Source organism: Anser brachyrhynchus, assembly GCF_964034855.1.
Source record: "Anser brachyrhynchus genome assembly, chromosome: Z".
Classification (NCBI taxonomy): domain Eukaryota; kingdom Metazoa; phylum Chordata; class Aves; order Anseriformes; family Anatidae; genus Anser; species Anser brachyrhynchus.
Window position 1 is genome coordinate 16,658,055 of NC_137697.1, and position 18,985 is coordinate 16,677,039.

Here is an 18,985-nt window from a genome sequence, read left to right on the forward strand (position 1 = left end):
GGGCAACCTGCTCCTCACCCACCAGCTCTTCTTCTACCTCTGCAGCCAAAGATGGGGTCTTCCTTTCCATCCTTGAGGCCTGGGTGACACTGACACCACATGTGGAGGGTGAAATAACATTGTGGGGATATGGCTGGAGCCTGCTGTTTTGAGTTGTTTTATTTGTAATGCTGGTGGCATATATCGTGGGTCAGACACTTCAAGTTTTTTTAATTTCTGTGGAGGAAACCATGGGCACTGAGAGAACCCACGATTCCTTGCACAGAAATTAAAAAAGGCTTAAAGTGTGGCCATGTTGGCTTTTCCATTGCATTGCCTTTCAGGCGGCACATTCACTTACACCTTTGCTGAAGGCGTGGACTCCACCTGCTCTATGTTTCCCAATGAAAAACAAGTCTACTGGAACATTCTGAACAAACTTTGCTGGACAGGAAACGTGTGTTCAAGATTAAACTCACGATATAGTGAAGAAGGAAGAATTTATCTCTACTAGTATCTATCCATGGCAGGAGTATTTCAGCGTGCATGAGGGATTTTAACCTGACCGCCAGGACAATATCAGAATTAGAATAGTTCAGTTGGACGGGACCTGCAAAGACCATCTAGTCCATCTGCCTGACCTCTCCAGGGGCAACCAAAAGTTAAAGCATGTTATCAAGGACATTGCCAAATGCCTCTGGAACACTGACAGGCACAGGGCATCAACCACCTCACCAGAAAGCCTGTTCCAGTATTTGACCACTCTCATGGTAAAGATATTTTTCCTAATATCCAGTCTGATCTAGTTAGGAGAGAAACAAATGGCAATAAAAGACGTGGAAAACATATATCAGTGTGGCTCCTACTCATGAAGGTGACAGTAGGGAAATTGTTTGTTGGGGAATACTCAGTTCAGCTTGCTAGTTGTGATTTGATCAGTGGAGGGTCAGGCTGGGCGTTAGGAAAAGGTTCTTCACCCTGAGGGTGGTCAGGCACTGGGACAGGCTCCTCAGGGCAGCAGTCACAGAACCAAGCCTGCTGGAGTTCAAGAAGCATTTGGACAATGCACTCAGACACGCGGTCTGATTTTGTGTGTAGCCAGGAGTTGGACACGATGATCCTTGTGGGTCCCTTCCAACTCAGGATATTCTGTGGTTCTTTTCTATGATTCCATGATTATACCCTCACCAGCAGCGAAGTACATTAAACTTTTTAAAATGCTTCTTTTGGGGAGTTCGAGGGTGAAGCAGTGGGCAGTAGCTGGACATGAGGCTCAAAAAGAGAGGAAAAGACATTACTGTAGATGACTGTGTAAAGCAAGCAGTGCCTGGGAATGTTCTGAGGCGCTGGGATGGGATCATCTGCACTGTGAAAGTCCTCACAATGGCCCCAGCCACTGGTGTTCCCTCCTGCCTAGTAGGATTGTCTAGGCTGTGATAATTAAGAAAATACCCTAGCAAGAAGAGAATAAAGTCAGCCAGGTCTTCTGATGTATCATCTAGTGTCTCTGCTCGCCATGCTTAACTTCAAATGACACACAGGTCCTTTGTGTTGATACTTCTGTTTCAGTTGCATTAGTCACCTGGAGATCATCTGGCTCCAAATCAGGAGGTCCTGCAATGTGGTTCCTTGGGTACCAAGGGCGTGGGATGGGGTGAGGAAAGGCCAGCTCACTCTGCAAGTGCACACAAGGGAGCAGGGGAAGAGGTTGCAGCCCAGCTCAGCCCCAACCCATGGCAACAGCCCTCACTGGCACAGCATTAATGGCCATTTGGCTACTCACAGCCATTTTGTTTATTTGTTTTCCCATGAAATAGCCATGGCCCTATTGCAGCCTGAGTTAAAGAGCCAGAGACCTCAACTCAAGTCTAAGGCTGCATGTTGCCCCTGTGAGAAAGCAGCAGCACCCTCTCACAACAGACAGGTTTTCTGGCAAAACACACTGAACATTACTGAGTTTACAATAATATCCTGGAAATTAAAGTTAAAATACCCTGGAACAGGCAGATCAGTACTCGCAGAGGTGCTCTTGGGAGACCAACATAAGGCTCTCTGCCTGGAAGATTGTCATCTTGGGAGCAGCTTTATCAGAGATGGGTTTCATCTCAGAAGTTGTCAGTTCATCAACCCCACATCTGCTTTAGGATACACAGGATCCCACATTGGTGGTGATAATTTCTCTCGTTTCTTTTCTAGGGGTCCTTAGGGTGACTAGTCCACCTGCAGGTATCTGTGTTTGACCACATTAATATCAACCCACACCTCTGACCTCAATGAAGCCTCACTGCTACACTCACTGCTGTAAGTTAATAGAAAAGAGGAAAGAAAATGACTACAGAAATTTTCATTTATAAGTGAGAAGAAGCAGTGTGTGCTATGCCTGTTACAAAGGACTTCTGTCAGTATTGCAATGCTCAGCGCCCTAAAAATACTTAATATAGAACTGATTCAAGACCTGTTTAAGTTAGTGGAAGATTTCCATTTTGAAAGGCTTTGGCTGAGGTCATAGGTGGGAATTACTGAATAACTGACCCACAGAGACAGACGAGGGTGGTAAAGGATATGCTCCTGATGAGGGAGCATGGAAGGCTGTGCCATAGCACCAGAGCATCCAGGGACAGAAGCTCATGTCTGAGGCATGTGAAAGCAGCAACAGACAGAATGGAGTCAGAAAGGAGCAGAGCTTGGTCACTGTGCTTCAGTGAAGGAGGAAGGGTCTTGATGTGGCCTCATTGCTGGACAGTGGTCTAGGGGCTGGTAGGGTCATTGGCTGCCTTCTTACCCACAGAAAGACTAATGAAAGTCTGGAGCACTCTGGTTAGCAATCATCTTCCTGCAGATTCCCCTAAGCCTAACAAACCATGTCAAACTGTGTGGATGAGCTGGACCCCATGGAAGTGGGGAAAGCAGAACCAGCTACCTATCCTGAATTTGTGCTGTTTTTCATGACACGAGAAGGTGTTCCCTGCTCACACCCCATACATGTGAAACTTTCATCTGAACATCTCTGCCCAACTGCAAATTGTCTTGCTTCATGAGAGTCTAAAAGGCATGACCTCCATGCCACAAATGTCTGAATGAGATGGCATGTCTGCAGATCAGTCCTTCATGGATGTCTTCCTGCTTATCTCATTTCCTTGAGCTTTACTTTAGAAAGGATGAACCAACCCTGCTCAGGAAAACTTATGGTTTGTGCTCTGACAGCAGATGATGTTTTTTAATGGATTCAGTCTACTTTACAGCAGGGTCAGTAGTAAAAAATTCACCTGTATCATGAATTATATATAAGCCTTTGGTTTATATCAGTTTGTTTAGAGCAGAATGGTGGACAGAGAATTGCAAATTTGCCCAGCCTGAAGAAGACAGGTTTGTAACTACAAGGACAGCAGTCCCTAGAGCCTGCTTCTGCTTACATGAGGGGAAAGGACTGTCTCATTTTAGGGAAAAGGACATGAAGAAGAAGGATTAAATCATTTTGTGCCAAGTCTTAAGGCAGGAGTGAGAGAGTAAGAGGTTGAAAGTGATGTTTTCATTTCACAGGGAGATGGAAGCTTCCTTCATCTCTTAACCCAAAATGTTGAGGTTTCTTCTGGTTAAGGTGGTATCTACCTCTTTAATAGGACTGTGACTCAGAGAGCAGGTGACGGCTGTTTCTTTCTGTGTATAGAACTATAATCCTTCTCAATTATCAAAGACATAAATTACTATTATTTCCTTACCAGATCGAACATCTTCCTTAAATATGTGAAAGAAAAATTGTAGGTTGTCTAGAGAATTTTCCTCTTGGAAAAACTGCCTATTCTTAATATACAAGTTCAATGAAAGTTCAAAAGTTTATCAGTGCAAAGACTGCATTCTAATAATTTATCCTCCAGCTTCTTAGCTCACATTTTGATACTATACTTTGAATTAGAAGACATTTTTGTACTGCCTTCATGTAAAAGTAATCAAACAGCACTTTTCACAGGCGTATCATAATATCCATTGATCATAATCAAACTACAGATAGCTTTAGCATTACAAGGCTCCTGTGTAGGAGAATTTGTCAATCACCAGTACAAATAGATGCTGACTGTCATAGGATGTTGTTTTCCTCGGCCCATATAACTCCACCAGTTTTCCGCCTATGAGGAACTGCCAATGAGGAAGTTTGCAAGTAAATCAGATAATTTTTTTTTTCCTTTTTTTTTTTTTTTCAGGTGAATAAGATGTTTTCACACTTGCTGGGCTCAATGACCTACACAGGTTAATATAAGGGCTATCAGATGAAGTCTCAGTGCTATTATTAGTATCTTTAACAGCCTGCTCTGGAAAAGTGAGGTATCAAAGAGTGGGAAAGAATAAAGCACACTCTTTTGTGAAGTGGGTTGAAAAATAGAGTGGTTCAGTATTATGGACCTGCCAGGTTATCCATAGTACCAGGAAAAGGTTGAAAAGATTAACAAAAACTGATTTTTGTGAGAAAACATGAAGGCTAGTAGAAGCAAGGATAGATTTGTCACAAATAGGTAATGTCAGTCAATCTAACACCATTGAATGAATAGTTTCCAGAAAAAGAAACAAGAGTGATCCAAAATTTTGATTTTTGGGAGATTTTCATGCTATTTCATGTAACTCTTATATAAGCAAATTACAAGTGGCCTGGATGGAGCAGTCTCTAAGATGAGAGGCAATATTATTTGAGTGACAAGAAACAACCAGGATCCTCTACTAAAGGAAATTTTAGGGGATGATGTTCTGTAGAAGTCTGTCCTCAGTCCTCTTCAGTGTTTTCAATATCAAGTAACATGGGAAATAATTAAGCATGCTTATAAATTTTCAATACGTCAGTCACTGAGACTGACCACAGATAATTTAGAAGATAAAGTTAAAATTAAAAATCATCCTGACAGTTGGTGAAGATGCTCTGAAAAACAGTGTCAATAATGTAAAATGCAAGGTACTATTCTTGGGGAAGCTTCATCAAATAAACATAGCATATAGAACAGCTGGCAAAATACAGGTTCTTCATGAAAGCATCTGGGGACTGTTGTGAATCATGAGCTGAGGAAGAGGAAATAATTGCAAAGCAGCAAAAGTTATAGTAGTGTAAACAGAAATACAGAATGTGTGAGAATCATTCCACTCTGTTCAGCCCCAGTGAACCCAAACTGCCTTGGACAGCTGAAGGGTTGTTTCCCGTGCTGGGTAATGTCTTTTGGAAAACATGTGGATCAACAGTAGAAAGTCCAGAGGAGACCACTAAAACTGACGAGGAGTCTAGAAAGGAAGTGAACAAACCACTTGGCATTATTTTAGCCTATGTTGCAAGAGACTGAGGGAGGAACCAACCCTAACAATCAGCAATACACAATTGCAGAAGAGAATGATTTGTTTACCACATGCATGATAGTCAAGACAAGTCTTATGCTTAAACTGGAACAACTTAAATTTATGTGAGATGTTAGGAAAAGAATGCTACTGGGAAAGATAAAGAAGGACTGGAATAGAAAGACTGAGTTATAAGGAAGATAAAGAAGGACTGGGGTAGAAAGACTTTGTTATAAAGAAGTTCATCCCTAAAAAAGATGCATAATGAAAATTGCTGTTAATTGGGAAACAGATTTATATTTGAACAGAGACAATGTCATATGATATGAATAATCAAAAATGATACATATATCATTTTTTAATGTCACAGCATAGAAAATAGACACAATTTTCTGGAAATCTGTCAAAATATTTCTTCTGTGACCTGTTAGTCTGGTGTGTTCCCGCAAGGTAGGAAGAGGACATGGTGCTCAGCAGGACATAGTCATTCTTACAACAATGTGTCCTCCTGTTTGGAGCCAGTAGATGGTGAGGAACCACCTTCCTCACCAGGGTCAGAAACTGTTGAAAAGTCCAGGAGAGACTGGTACAGCTCTAAGCAGCTGCTGAAAAGTTTAGGGAACCTTCAGTGAAGATGGTTCTGCAGCAACTGTGCATCCCGTGCCCTCCCTATGGGCTAATGGCTGGTGGAGTTGTGCACTTAGAGAAGGAAGAAAGATGTCACATAGTGGCAGCAGCTACTCCGTAAGCAAAAACACAGAAAAATCTCCACTATAAGCTGAACTATATTTGTTCCTCTACTGGCTTTAGTGATCTCAAGCCTGACAGATTTTTCTAACTCCTATCTACAAAATCTGTGAAAAATCAGACATGCTATCCTGAAATGGAATTTAAAAAAACTTGAAGCTGATCAAAGAACATAACTAAAGAAGAGGGTCCAGCACGGGTCCCCCACAGGCGGCAGCTCCCCCCAGGCCCCCTGCTCCTGCGTGGGCTCCTCTCCACGGGCTGCAGCTCCGGCCCGGGGCCTGCTCCTGCGGGGGCTCTCCATGGGCCGCAGCCTCCTCCAGGCCACATCCACCTGCTCCACCGGGGGCTCCTCCACGGGCTGCAGCGTGGAGATCTGCTCCGTGTGGGACCCGTGGGCTGCAGGGGGACAGCCTGCTCCACCAGGGGCCTCTCCACAGGCCGCAGGGGAACTGCTGCTGCCTGCCTGGAGCACCTCCTGCCCTCCTGCTGCACTCACCTGGGGTCTGCAGGGCGGCTTCTCACTCCTCTCTCCCAGCTGCTGGTGTGCAAAATTTTTTTTATTTTTTTTTCCTTTCTTAAATCTACTCTCCCAGAGGCCTAACCAGTCATCTTAGAATCATAGAATCATTAAGGTTGGAAAAGACCTCCAGGATCTGGTCCAACCATCACCCTACTACCAATGTCACCCATTAAACCATGTCCCTAAGCACCACATACAAATTTTCCTTAAACACCCCCAGGGACGGTGACTCCACCACCTCCCTGGGCAACCTGTTCCAATGCCTGACTGCTCTTTCTGAGAAGAAATGTCTCCTCATTTCCAACCTGAACCTCCCCTGGCACAACTTGAGGCCATTCCCTCTAGTCCTATCGCTTGCTCTCTGCGAGAAGAGGCCGACCCCCAGCTCCCCACACCTTCCTTTCAGGTACCTGTAGAGAGCAATAAGGTCTCCCCTGGGCCTCCTCTTCTCCAGACTAAACAACCCCAGTGCCCTCAGCCGCTCCTCACAGGACTTGTTTTCCAGGCCCTTCACCAGCTTTGTAGCCCTTCTCTGGACACGCTCCAGGGCCTCAATGTCCTTCTGGTACTGAGGGGCCTGAAACTGAACACAGCACTCGAGGTGCGGCCTCACCAGAGCAGAGTACAGGGGGACGATCACCTCCCTGGTCCTGCTGGCTACACTGTTCCTGATACAAGCCAGGATGCTGTTGTCCTTCTTGGGCACCTGGGCACACTGCTGGCTCATGTTCAGGCAAGTATCGAAGATCACCCCTAGATCCTTTTCATCTGCACAGCTTTTGAGACACTCTCCCCCAGGCCTGTAGCACTGCATGGCGTTGTGGCCAAAGTGCAGGACCCAGCACTTAGCCATCTTGCACCTCCTCCCCTTGGCTTCTTCTCATCGACCCATCCTGTCCTAGTCCCTCTGCAGGGCCTTCCTACCCTCCAGCAGATCAACATTTCTCCCCACCTTGGTCTCATCTGCAAACTTACTTGCACTGAATTACCTCATCCAAATCATCAATAAAGATATTAAAGAGGATGGGCCCCAACACTGACCCCTGAGGAACACCACTGGTGACCAGTCACCAGCTGGATTTCACTATGTTCACCACTACTCTCTGGGGCCCAACCATCCAGCCAGTTTTTAAGCCAGCAAAGAGTGTACCTGTCCAAGCCCTGGGCTGCCAGCTTCTCCAGGAGAAGTCTGTGGGAGACCGTGTCAAAAGCCTTGCTGAAGTCTAGGTAGATTACAACAACCTTTCCCTCATCCACCAGGTGGGTTACCTGGTCACAGAAGAAGATGAGGTTGGTCAGACAGGACTTGCCTTTCATGAACCCATGCTGGCTGGGCCTGATCCTTTGGTTGTCTTGCACATGTTGTGTGATTGCACTCAAGATGATCTCTTCCATAAAATGTTGCTTACTGGCTCAGCTCTGGCCAGCGACAGGTCCATTTTGGAGCTGGCTGGATCTGGCTCTGTTCTGACATGGGGCAGCTGCTGGGCTCTGCTCACAGAAGCCACCCCTGCAGTCTCCCTGCTACCAAAACCTTACTAAGAAAAACCCAATACAGGGATAAAACATTCATTGGCTTTCTTGAGTTGTGATTTAATAATACCTGGGACCAAAATATAATTGCTTACACAAGCTTTTCTTGCTAAGACTTTGACATCAGAATGATGATTACAGCATGATGGATAGCTGAAGGAAACCTAAGCTTTGGGATGTTGTTGAGAAGGGGTTGGTCTTGTTTGCCTGTTACTGAAGTAAATTTCTTTGTTTTTATTCTGCAAAAACAATGATCAGAGTATAAATTGTTCAGTCTGGAGGGACATCTGCAATCCTGTGAGGAGTCTTTCTAAACTCTCTCAAGACACTCTTTCACAGCTCATCTATAACCAACACCTTTTCTCAGGACAGACGCCTTGGAGTGAACTCAGCAGGGTCACGCTGATGTAGACTTTGGGTAAGTGAGAGCAGCGTGACTTGCATTTCTTTCTCTGACTCATACATCAATAGAAAAGATATAAATGTGCTTGCAGTATATAGCTCCCCCAAACTGAGCACAAATTACGTTGCTTTCTATATTGTCACACAACTGTGGAACAGTTTTCAATGTGACAATTATAAATAAAGAAGAAATACATTTTTTGAAATAGGTTTCTCAGTTTGAAGCATAGTAATTCGTCTCACCTTTCCAGACTAGTACTAGAAACATGAACAAAATTGGCACAGTTCTCTGGTTCAGCATTGGTGAATGGTGTAAGAAATACTGCCATTTACTGTGGAGAAAAGTCTGTTCATTTTTATCATATGCAGTAACATGGGACAACATTATGTAGCAAGTTCATTGCCTCTTACCTCATGCTTGCTAAATGGCATCTATAAATACTGAACATGCCTGTGACATATTTTTGGTATCTCGGATTACACATTTCTAGAGGTTAAGGAATGACTGACCAGGGATGAACTTCACTGGCACATCATCTTTTTCCAGAACGTATTGTTCTTGGATCTATCCCAAAACATACACAGGGATGGTCCAATGTTTCTCTGGACAGTCTTTTTCTCTGTACAGTTAAACTTTTGTTATGGATGCATGTTAGGCCTTAACAATATCAATTTAAATCAGTTTACTATTTATATCTAATACATCAAGAAAAATAAAAAATGTTCTAGAAAAATCCAAGCAATTCTAGCAGAATCATCCAATGGTAAGCAAGGTCATTTGTTTTGGATACTTAATTGTTTCTATTACCTTTTATTCAGATTTTCGTGAAATGCCAAAACACACTTAAGAACACACCTTTTCTGTGTCCCTTACTAATTTATTACTGTTTTCTGAAGGCACCATCCTGTTATCCCTGCAGACAAGTGAAAAACTCCCCTCAACTTCAATATCAGCAGAAAATTACCCTAAGTGAACAGTTTTGTCAACTGGAAATTATTTATTCCTTGAAGGGCTTAACCCTGTGAGTTACTGAATATCTTCTAGAAAGTCCTGACAACATTCAGCTTCCACTGATTTCAGTGTGGGCTGAGAGCACTCAGTAACTTGCAGTTACTAGATCAAAATTAACACAGAAAACTAATTTTAAGTAAAGTGTAAAACACAAATTAACATCTTTTCTGGCATCTGTATTTCTTTATCACATAATATAACCTGAATGCCATGTGGAAATTACACCTTTCCAGCTATAACAACTTTTTCCAAAGTTTAGACACATTCTTAAACTGAGAAATGTTTGCCATATTCTGTTCATGCTCATAAGGTCGTGACTAAGATAAATAGATTTTAGAGAAACATTAGAGTGGGAGTATGTGGGAGGAATTTCATATTACTAGCTCATTTTTTAGCAGATAGAATTTTAAAAGCTGGTTGAATTTTGTACTTGATTCCATTAGAAGGGAATATGACAAAGATTCCTATAGAATATATATTCTTATAGAATAGCACAACTTAATTTGGTATGAAATTGAATATATAATGAAAATCTACTAAATAATACCTAAAGAAAACAACTTTATAACCTGACATTTAGAAATGTGACAAAGGGATGTCTGCGGTGACAAGACTTTAAATAACTTTAAAAGGGTGTAAGATTTGGCCCTGTTTCTCTCTGAGCTAGCGACAGGACTCCCATTGCGTGTTAATATGAACTGGATGAGGCACCAAATCCCAAAGCCTTTATTTGGCATACTCTAAATCCCCACACTGGCACAAGTCTGGGGCTCTGTCCTGGGCTTTCCGTGCCTCTGCACATGGCACTGCCATTCCCACAGACCTCTGTGAGGTTGCTTCAGAGATGTGTAGCTGAGTCAGTGCAAGACTATTTAATGTGTATTTCAGCTGCAATGATAAATATTTTTAAGCAAAGGTAAAGATTATATTTGGAAACCAAGAGCAAGACCTATCCCAGTGAGATTTCCATAGGAAGGAGGGTGGAGAGTGACTGTACATGAGAATGGGCCAGGGAGCAACAGTATGTGAAGAAGATGAAATTAGGCCTTGTCTCCAAGACTTACCGGTCATATATGTATAATCTAATCCATAGATAACCATGGTGTTCTTGGTAACAGAGGGACAAATACAAACAGAAGGGAATATAGGAACAGTCAAAAGTACAGCTCTTGAGACTCAGCAAGAGTTGAACTTCAGCAAATGACAGAGAGGAAAAAGGACTGCCTTAGCATGGGGGAGAATGAGAGGAGTTGAGGATAAGTCCCAAGATGAGGAAGGCTGTAGATGTTATCAACAGCCATGGAAATCAAAAGATGAAAAGGGTATTGATAGAAAGAATTCAGATTTATGAGTCACCATCCTCTGTTGGCTTCATCCTGTCTTCCTCTCTCCTGCATCCTGTAATGAAAGAATAAAGCTAGATTTGTGACATATCTTTGCAGGAGAGTGAATATTACAGCCACAGAATCATGACTTTACTGGAGAATGAACTCAGAAAGAAATCTGTTATTCTAGATCAAATATCTATCTAAATCATAAAAGCGATCGGACCATCTGGTCCAATCCCTCCTCTCAAGCAGGGACCCCCAGATCAGGATGCCCATGACCATATTCAGGCAGCTTTTGAAGCTCACCAAGCAGATTCCACAACTTCTCTGGGCAACCTGTGCCAGAGCTCCCTTACTCACACACTGAAGAAATGCTTCCTGATGTTCGGATGGAACCTCCTGTGTTCCAGTTTGTGCACTTTACCTTTTGTCCTGGCACTGGGTACTACCGCAAAGAGGCTGGCTGTCTTGGTAACTTCCCTTCAGGTATTTATAGACATTGAAAAGATCCCCTCTGAGACTCCATTTCTCCAGACTGTCAAAGGCAGGTGGTTGTTTCTGGTTTCCAGGCTAAGCATGCATCAGCTGCCAGGGCAGGAACTTGTATGACACAGTGCATGGCATGACACACTGGCAGCACAGCCAGTGGGACCCCCATGGCAGCTATTGTGGCTTGGGTGCTGCTGTTTGCACTGGAAGACTGAACAGAGGGATGGTTTCCAGAAGTACCAGGACATTGAGGTAACTCTTCCAAACATGCTGCCTAGTACCTCTCTTCCCTAGAGCATGAGGCAAGCAAGCAAGGTCATAATGTTGGTTTATAGGCCCAATGAATATATTCAACAAGGAAAAAATGCTTTGCCATCCATTGCTAGTTACATGCCACTGCCAAGTCCCGTTCACCAGCTGTGGTTAAAGGTTTTCCCATGCAATCTGGAGATGCAGCCAACCTGCATCTACAGCAATACTTAAGGCTGTTCAACCCATCTCTGCTGTTTCTGCTTTCAACCTCCTGTTCCTTTAACTGGGATGCTTGCAATCACTCCAAGATCACTAAGCAAGAATACTTGTCAAGAAGTAATGAATATTTGTCAAGCAACCATGTTAATCACCTCATTTCAGTCTGCTCGTATATTTACAGCCAACGCGACTGCATGACTTGCCTTGCCTGGTATTCATGCAAAACTTGCACGAGCCATGGTATGAATGGAAAAGCAACCAGATTCAGCCTCTGAGCACAACTAGGCACTGGGCTGGTGTGCACCAGTGTGACCTCTTCTCCTGAGCATCGATTTGTTTGGCAAACTAAGCCATTTACCTACGTGAACATTTCCAGAATGGGCTTGGGTGAAGAATGAAGGACATTTAGGAGAGAACGAAGGATAATTAGGAGAGTGGTTTGCAGCCTCTAAATGGATTATTGTTTTCTGAGAAAAACAACATCAATTTTCTGGATTAACTGTGGAAATTCTGTTCCCAGTTATCTGTCCTGTGTAGAATACCCTCCACGTAGGGGGAGGGTCCAAAAGCAATAAGCAGTTCCAGAGATGTGGGGCTGTGAGCTTTGGTGGCGTTATTTGTAAGGAACCTGCTGCAGTGGGCAAAACCCTATTTAGCATCCCTAGAAATGGAAAGTGAGAAGCGGATTGCTGTGGTTGGCCATGACGAAGCCCTGTGCCTGAGAAGAGCTGCATCGTGGGAGGGACATCGTGCCGTCACCTCCAGGAGCGGGTGGCAGGAGGCTGCCAGGAAGCAGGTTTCCTCTCTGGAGGGGTTTTGTTGGTGTGCATTGGCTTTGTCTGGTTAATTAGATAGACACCGCATCTTCATCCTTATAGACAGTGGTGAGTCACTCTAAAGCAAGGGCTGAGGAGTCAGGAAAGGGACAGAATAAAGAAAATCTGCAGTAGGGTGTTTACTATGCTCCGGCTCCTCTGTGTTTAATTCTCCTTCACCAAAGTTTTTTAATCCTTGTGCTTAGCTTTTCCATCACACATTCATTTCAGATGCAGGCACAGTGTTTTGAAGGGCACTTTGCAATGGTTTTATCCAGATTCAGATTATTTGCAATCCAGGGGGAAAGCATGCATTCTTTTCAAGGCAAGTAGAAAACATATCTGAACACAAATCAGAATGATGATTACGGCACGCACGCTCTGTACCCATTACTGAATCCCCAAGGCTCTTTCTGTTTGTTTAGGCTCTTTTTCTTCTGCTGCCTCTGGCTGGACTGGGTGTAAACTCAGCAATGAATGAGAATGGTTAAAATGGATAACATAAAAAGATGTGACATTCTTGAAAGATCCCATGTTTCAAACTTAGATTCAAGTGAAAGCTACCAAAGGAAAACCTCCCAGTGGTCTCAAGTAGATCTTTCTTCAGCACATCAGAGGTTTGCATATCCATCTGTCATAGGGTGCTCTTCTGATCTCATTTCAATCCCAAGCAAACTCAGATTCACTGTGTAATGAAATATGGCATTTGCACAAAGTGGAGAGCAAAAGCATTGTTTCTACAGCACATTATGTTTTACACTGCTCATGAGACAGTGTTTCATATCCCTTAAAAAAGCATTATCTGTAACCTGGTTGTGCCAGAAAAAAAAGAGTCGTGCCTTTAAAAGAGATGTCTTTTTTTTTTTTTTTCTGAAAACATCTCTCACATTTCCCTACCCACAAAGTAACCTGTGTTTATAAGCAAATCCACTCAACCCCCTAATAATGACCTAGAGTAAACATCTGACATGCATTTCTTTCAAGCTCCTCTTTGTTTAGGCATGAATTGTTCATTTTTATGTCTTTTGTATACTGCCTAAAGGAAAGACAAATGATACAAGGGATGTTTTACATTATCAATTGTGGCAGAGGTTATGCCTGTGTTTATCTGATCCTCCTTTATTGCATTACAAATGGTAAGATAAACTGCTGGGCATACAATGGTCATTAATTTCAGGGCACATTTTCACATTGGATTTTTAATTTAAAATGTATTAGATGCAAGATAGCTAGTTGTGAAGTTTCCTAGTTGTTTGCAAAACCTGTGGCAATCTTATGTAATACAAATTTTCTTCCCAGCTCTGGGACTGAACTCATTTTAAAATATGAGTGCCTACTATGTTTGCATGAGGAAACAACTTTTTTTTTTTTTTCCCCCATCTTTTTACATCTATTTTTGCATCTATTTTGCACCTATTTTCTGCAGCTATGGGGTGTCTCATCTCAGACAAGTGCACCCTCTTCCTCGTTCTACCAGTGCCAAATGAAAGAGCAACATCAAAATCTGTTAAATATGAGACTGCACAGGGAAAAAGAGGGGGGGGGAAGAAAAAAGAGCATGGTGGATACATTCCTCTAAAATACTGATCTGTCTGAATGCACCCTCTACACTTGTTGCAGTTTACTGTTTTGGGACAGTTTGATAAAATCACTACACAACTTTGGAGGGGGAAATAACACTGAAAGTGTGTGTATTTTTTTGTTCTGGGCTTAAGGTATCCTTGCTACTCTACAAGATTCGCTGTCATATACACTACTTGCTCTATCTGAAAGTAGTTGAAGATCCAAACATAAATCTATCAACAAAGGAACTTGCTGGCTTGCTCTTCAGATATGGGATCTTGCAAACAACAGACAGTTTTCAAAGTTTCCAGAGGAAAACAACAACAACGAACAAACCAAACAGCACAAAACAAACAGAAAAGAACAACAACAACAAAGCACTAGAAAAATGTCTACACCAGGTACAGCGATACCCTGAAAGACCAAGCGTAGATGGAACTGGTAGTGAGGTCCATGGCTGAAGTTGTCCAATGTTTCCTAGAGGAGGTACCCATTTTCAGCTTCCCACAACCTTGCTGTGGCTTGGTCTCGTGTTCCTCTGCTGCAAGAGAAAGTAAATATTCTTTGGTCTTTCAGCAAAAGCATTCAGCAAGCTCTGAGTTTGAGGCCAATGATCAATGGGCAGTTTTGTTGACAGCCCCAGGTTTTGTTTATTGTGCGTCTTTACAGCCTCTAGCAGCCTAAGATTTGGCAAAGGAGTCATCCAGTGACTGGGCAGGTGACCTTTGCTGTTCTCATGAAACACCACTAAGGTGCAGCTGGATTATAAGGCTGCAGGCTGGTCTGTTGAATGCTGAAACAATAAAAGAATCAGATCTAGCCCAAACTTTTCTCCGTGCAGTCTGTTGGTGGTTTTTTTGTTTGTTTGTTTGTTGGTTTGGTTTGGTTGGCTTTGCTTTGGTTGTTTTGTTTTGTTTTGTTTGTTTGTTTGTTTTTCAGAGCTGTTACCTACCTGACTGGGAAGATGCTACTTCAAGTAAATACTGTCCTCCCCATACAATGCAGAGGCATCTAGGAGCAATTTCCCATCTGGAAAAAACCACTTACTCCTTGAAAGATGGTGAAGATGAAGGGATATGAGGGTGAAGCTTCTTCAGTTTTGGGTGACAGCTCACACTAAACAACTGCACTTCTTTTGAAATCCAAGTGAAACATTTATTTGGTGGTCAATAATTTATTTGATCTTTGTTGCTTCCTTCCCCTCTGCTCTATAAACTCAAACAGAGTCCCTTTCATCTGGTGCTGATGTACCCCAGACAAACTCAGCATCACACGGTGGGAGGCAAAGTCCAAGACAGACGCTAAGTTTTAGATGCAGATCCCATGTCCCCTTCCAGAGGTGAGTCACACAAGACTTATTTACAGGGTAAGACTGGTTCATGTGACTGAATCTGGGTCCTCTTGGCAGCAAGAAGTAGTCATCTTCACGCCTACCACGCTCTCATGCCCCGCAGCTGCTATTTCTAAGTGAGCCAGAAAGGCTGTATTTTCTGTCCTAGAGGTTGACACACTTTGCAGCATTGCTGCACTCTTTGCAAAGATGACACATCTTAACATGAGTGGAAGAAATCCCTGCGTAGAGCTGGGGAATTGGTATAGGTTTATAAAACAGGTTGAGGTCCTCTGGGAGGAGAGGCACCACAGAGAGATGTTAAGATCATCACAATTACCTCCATGAAATATAAAAAGCAAGAAAATTAATATTCCCCCCCATATAATAAAATCACTCTTTTGTGGTGACGTGTTGCAGCCCCTCTCACAAAGAGTATTGCACTAATCAGTTTATTAGACAGGCAGAGGAGCAAGAAGGCAGTGAAGGTACAGAGAGGAAGACTTTCTTTTGTCTCTTGCTTGTAGGGAGGAGGGAAAAGTGGGGTGGGGAAATTAGGAAAAACTCTTCTTTTACTGCAGCAGCTCTCCATTTATTAAAAAGAAAGAACCAGGAATTTGTGCTGAAGAGAAACCAGTGTCCATATTCATCCTAAAGCACAGAGGGGACGACTGCAGCTGTCTTCTCTGTTTCCCCAGGGCAATAGGACAGACCAAGTTTCCTCTCAGCTGCCTGCATTGATCAGCAAAGTGCAGGAAAGGTGGGAGCTCGGAGGAGAGGAGCAGTAGCTTCCCCGGCTAGTACCTCCCCAGCCCCGCACACGGCTGCACAGGAGCCAAGGGAATTGAAGGCTTTCTGCCAGCTTTAGCAGGCTTTGTGGCAGGCCCTACAAAAAAACACCTCCTGGCATCAGATCCTAATTGTCTTGGGGCTTATTAGGCAAATGCATACCTGAAAGTACGAAAAAAAAAAAAAAAAGAAAAAAAAAAGAAATGTTTCTCTTCCTCCCTACTGTTTCTCTTCCCACTCTCAAATTTCTGAACTTGAGATATGTTTTTTTTTTTTTACCTCGTATTGTAAATTATGACTGACAATGCCATGTAAGAACACGAGGAAAATAAATTAAAAGGAAAAGATCACCCTAACGTCAAAACCCACTAGTAAAACAGCGTTTTAAAAAACAGCTTTTTCATGTATATGGATTAGCACACCAAGGTAATGGCAGATATTAACTGATGATAAATGTTTATGAACATATAAAAGTATTTGATTGGGTAGCTGTTGAGTCATGTCTGATGGGATTGCTCACTGCTAACATGGAAAAAAGGCTGAAAATTTTTCTGGTAATCTTTCACTTAAGTAAAAGCTATATAACTGAAAGCTGTCCATGGCTCATTTAAATGTAAGTTCCTTAATTTTTCTATTTTCTCTAACAGTAATCAGCACACAGAACGATTTTAAGGTGGGAAAGTTATTTTCTCGATAATTCGTGATCCACTGAAATAAATTCAAAACATTCCCCATGAAGAGAAGTAGGCTTGACGCCTTGAATTAGCATTATGACAAGCAAAGAGCTGGCTTTTATTTTCTTCTTCATTTTTCTCCCAGTTCCTTTCTTGCGGTGTGCTAAGTGCAAGGGGCTTGCTCTGGTGAAAGACCTGGTCGTGTGCACAAACATTTCATCACATATGTGCATGTCAAACACTTTATGAAGGCTGACAATAATCCCATTGAAAAGAAATGGTTTCATCAGTGGCTGCATAAAAGCCAAAGGACTTGATCTGCACAACAGGCAGGAATAATCTCAGATATATGTCAGTTGTACAGACTCCTTTAACATTGCGAAGTGTTGCTTATTACAAGTGTTGCTTCTAAACATGTTTGATATTGCTTATTTACAAAGTGATTGACATGATACGAGGGATACAAATCTGTGGTCACTCTTCTGCTCTCAGTGTCATCTAAGTCAGTGGATCATCAACAAACAAATGACAAAGATGACAAACAAACAAATCCTCAGTGCAAGAGTGTGCAAGCCACGAGCCCTGCCAGCCTCCTTGATATTGCATCTATTCTTCTACCAGGGCAATCACACTGTGATGTGATCAGTGCCAAGAAAATCTTCCTGCTAGAAACACTGAAAGACCTATCACAAAAATGTATGAGACCAAGGTATAGCTCTCCTTTAATTCAATAGTTTCAGTATTTGTGACCCCAAAGGAACAGTGTAGATGGAGGACTGCAAAAGGTAAAAAGGCTTTCTTGGAACGAGATAGAGGAGTGATAATTCGTAGTGACAATGGACGCCATGTCTCTGCTCCTATGGAGGACACGACTGGTCCACAGTCTTCTGCTCCTCATCAGCTGGTGGCACAATTCTTTGATAAGAGATTGCCAAAAATCAATCTCAGTGCTCCTCATAAGCACCTGTATGAGGTAACAATTAAATTGTGTCTGTTCCTGCCCCTGTTATGTACTGTCTACTGTAAAAGCTGTGTAATTGTTTTCCACAGATGTTAACAAGCAGACAGGAGTGTGCATATTTTTACAGTTATAAAATAATGAAATAAATTTAAAAACTCTGACTGGATTGTATAGGCAATTCAGCCTGTCACCTCCTCACCTGACTGCCTGGGCACTTACACAGGCGCAGAGTAAGACATGCTCTCAGGTTACTGCACTAGTTTTGAAAGTGATGAGACTAGATGATTTCCCATCTTAACTTCTTATAATTCCATTATATTTCTATAATTTGCTGGTTAATTTTTATTTTGCTCACAGGTTTCCCATGACACTTAGAAGGAGCCCCCTCTAAACTTAGAATCATAAAATCGCAGAATCACAGAATGGTTTGCGTTGAAAGGACATTAAAGACCATCTAATTCCAACCCCCTGCCACGGGCAGGGACACCTCCCACCAGACCAGGTTGCCTTGGACAATTCCAGGGATGGGGCAACCAGAGCTTCTCTGGGCAACCTGTGCCAGTGCCTCACCACCTTCTGAGTGAAGAATTTCCTCCTAACATCTTATCTAAACCTACCTTCTTTTAGTTTAAAGCCATTCCCCCTTGTCCTGTCACTCCACTTCCTGACAAAGGGTCTCTCCCCAGCTTTCCTGTAGGCCCCCTTTAGGTACTGGAAGACCACAATAAGGTCTCTCCAGAGCCTCCAGGCTGAACAACGCCAACCCGCTCAACTTCTCCTCTGATCATCTTTGTGGCCCTCCTCTGAACGTCTATGTCATTCATGTCATGTCATGTACATGTCACTGGGGGCCCCACAGCTGATCACAGTATACGGACAGGTGGGGTCTCATGAGAGCAGAGCAGAGGGGCAGAAGCACCTCCCTCACCCTGCTGGCCATGATGCTTTTGATGCAGCCCAGGATATGGTTGGTTTTCTGGGCTGCAAGCACACATTGCCAGTTCATGTCGAGCTTCTTGTCAACCAACACCCCCAGGTCCTTCTCTTCAGGACTGCTCT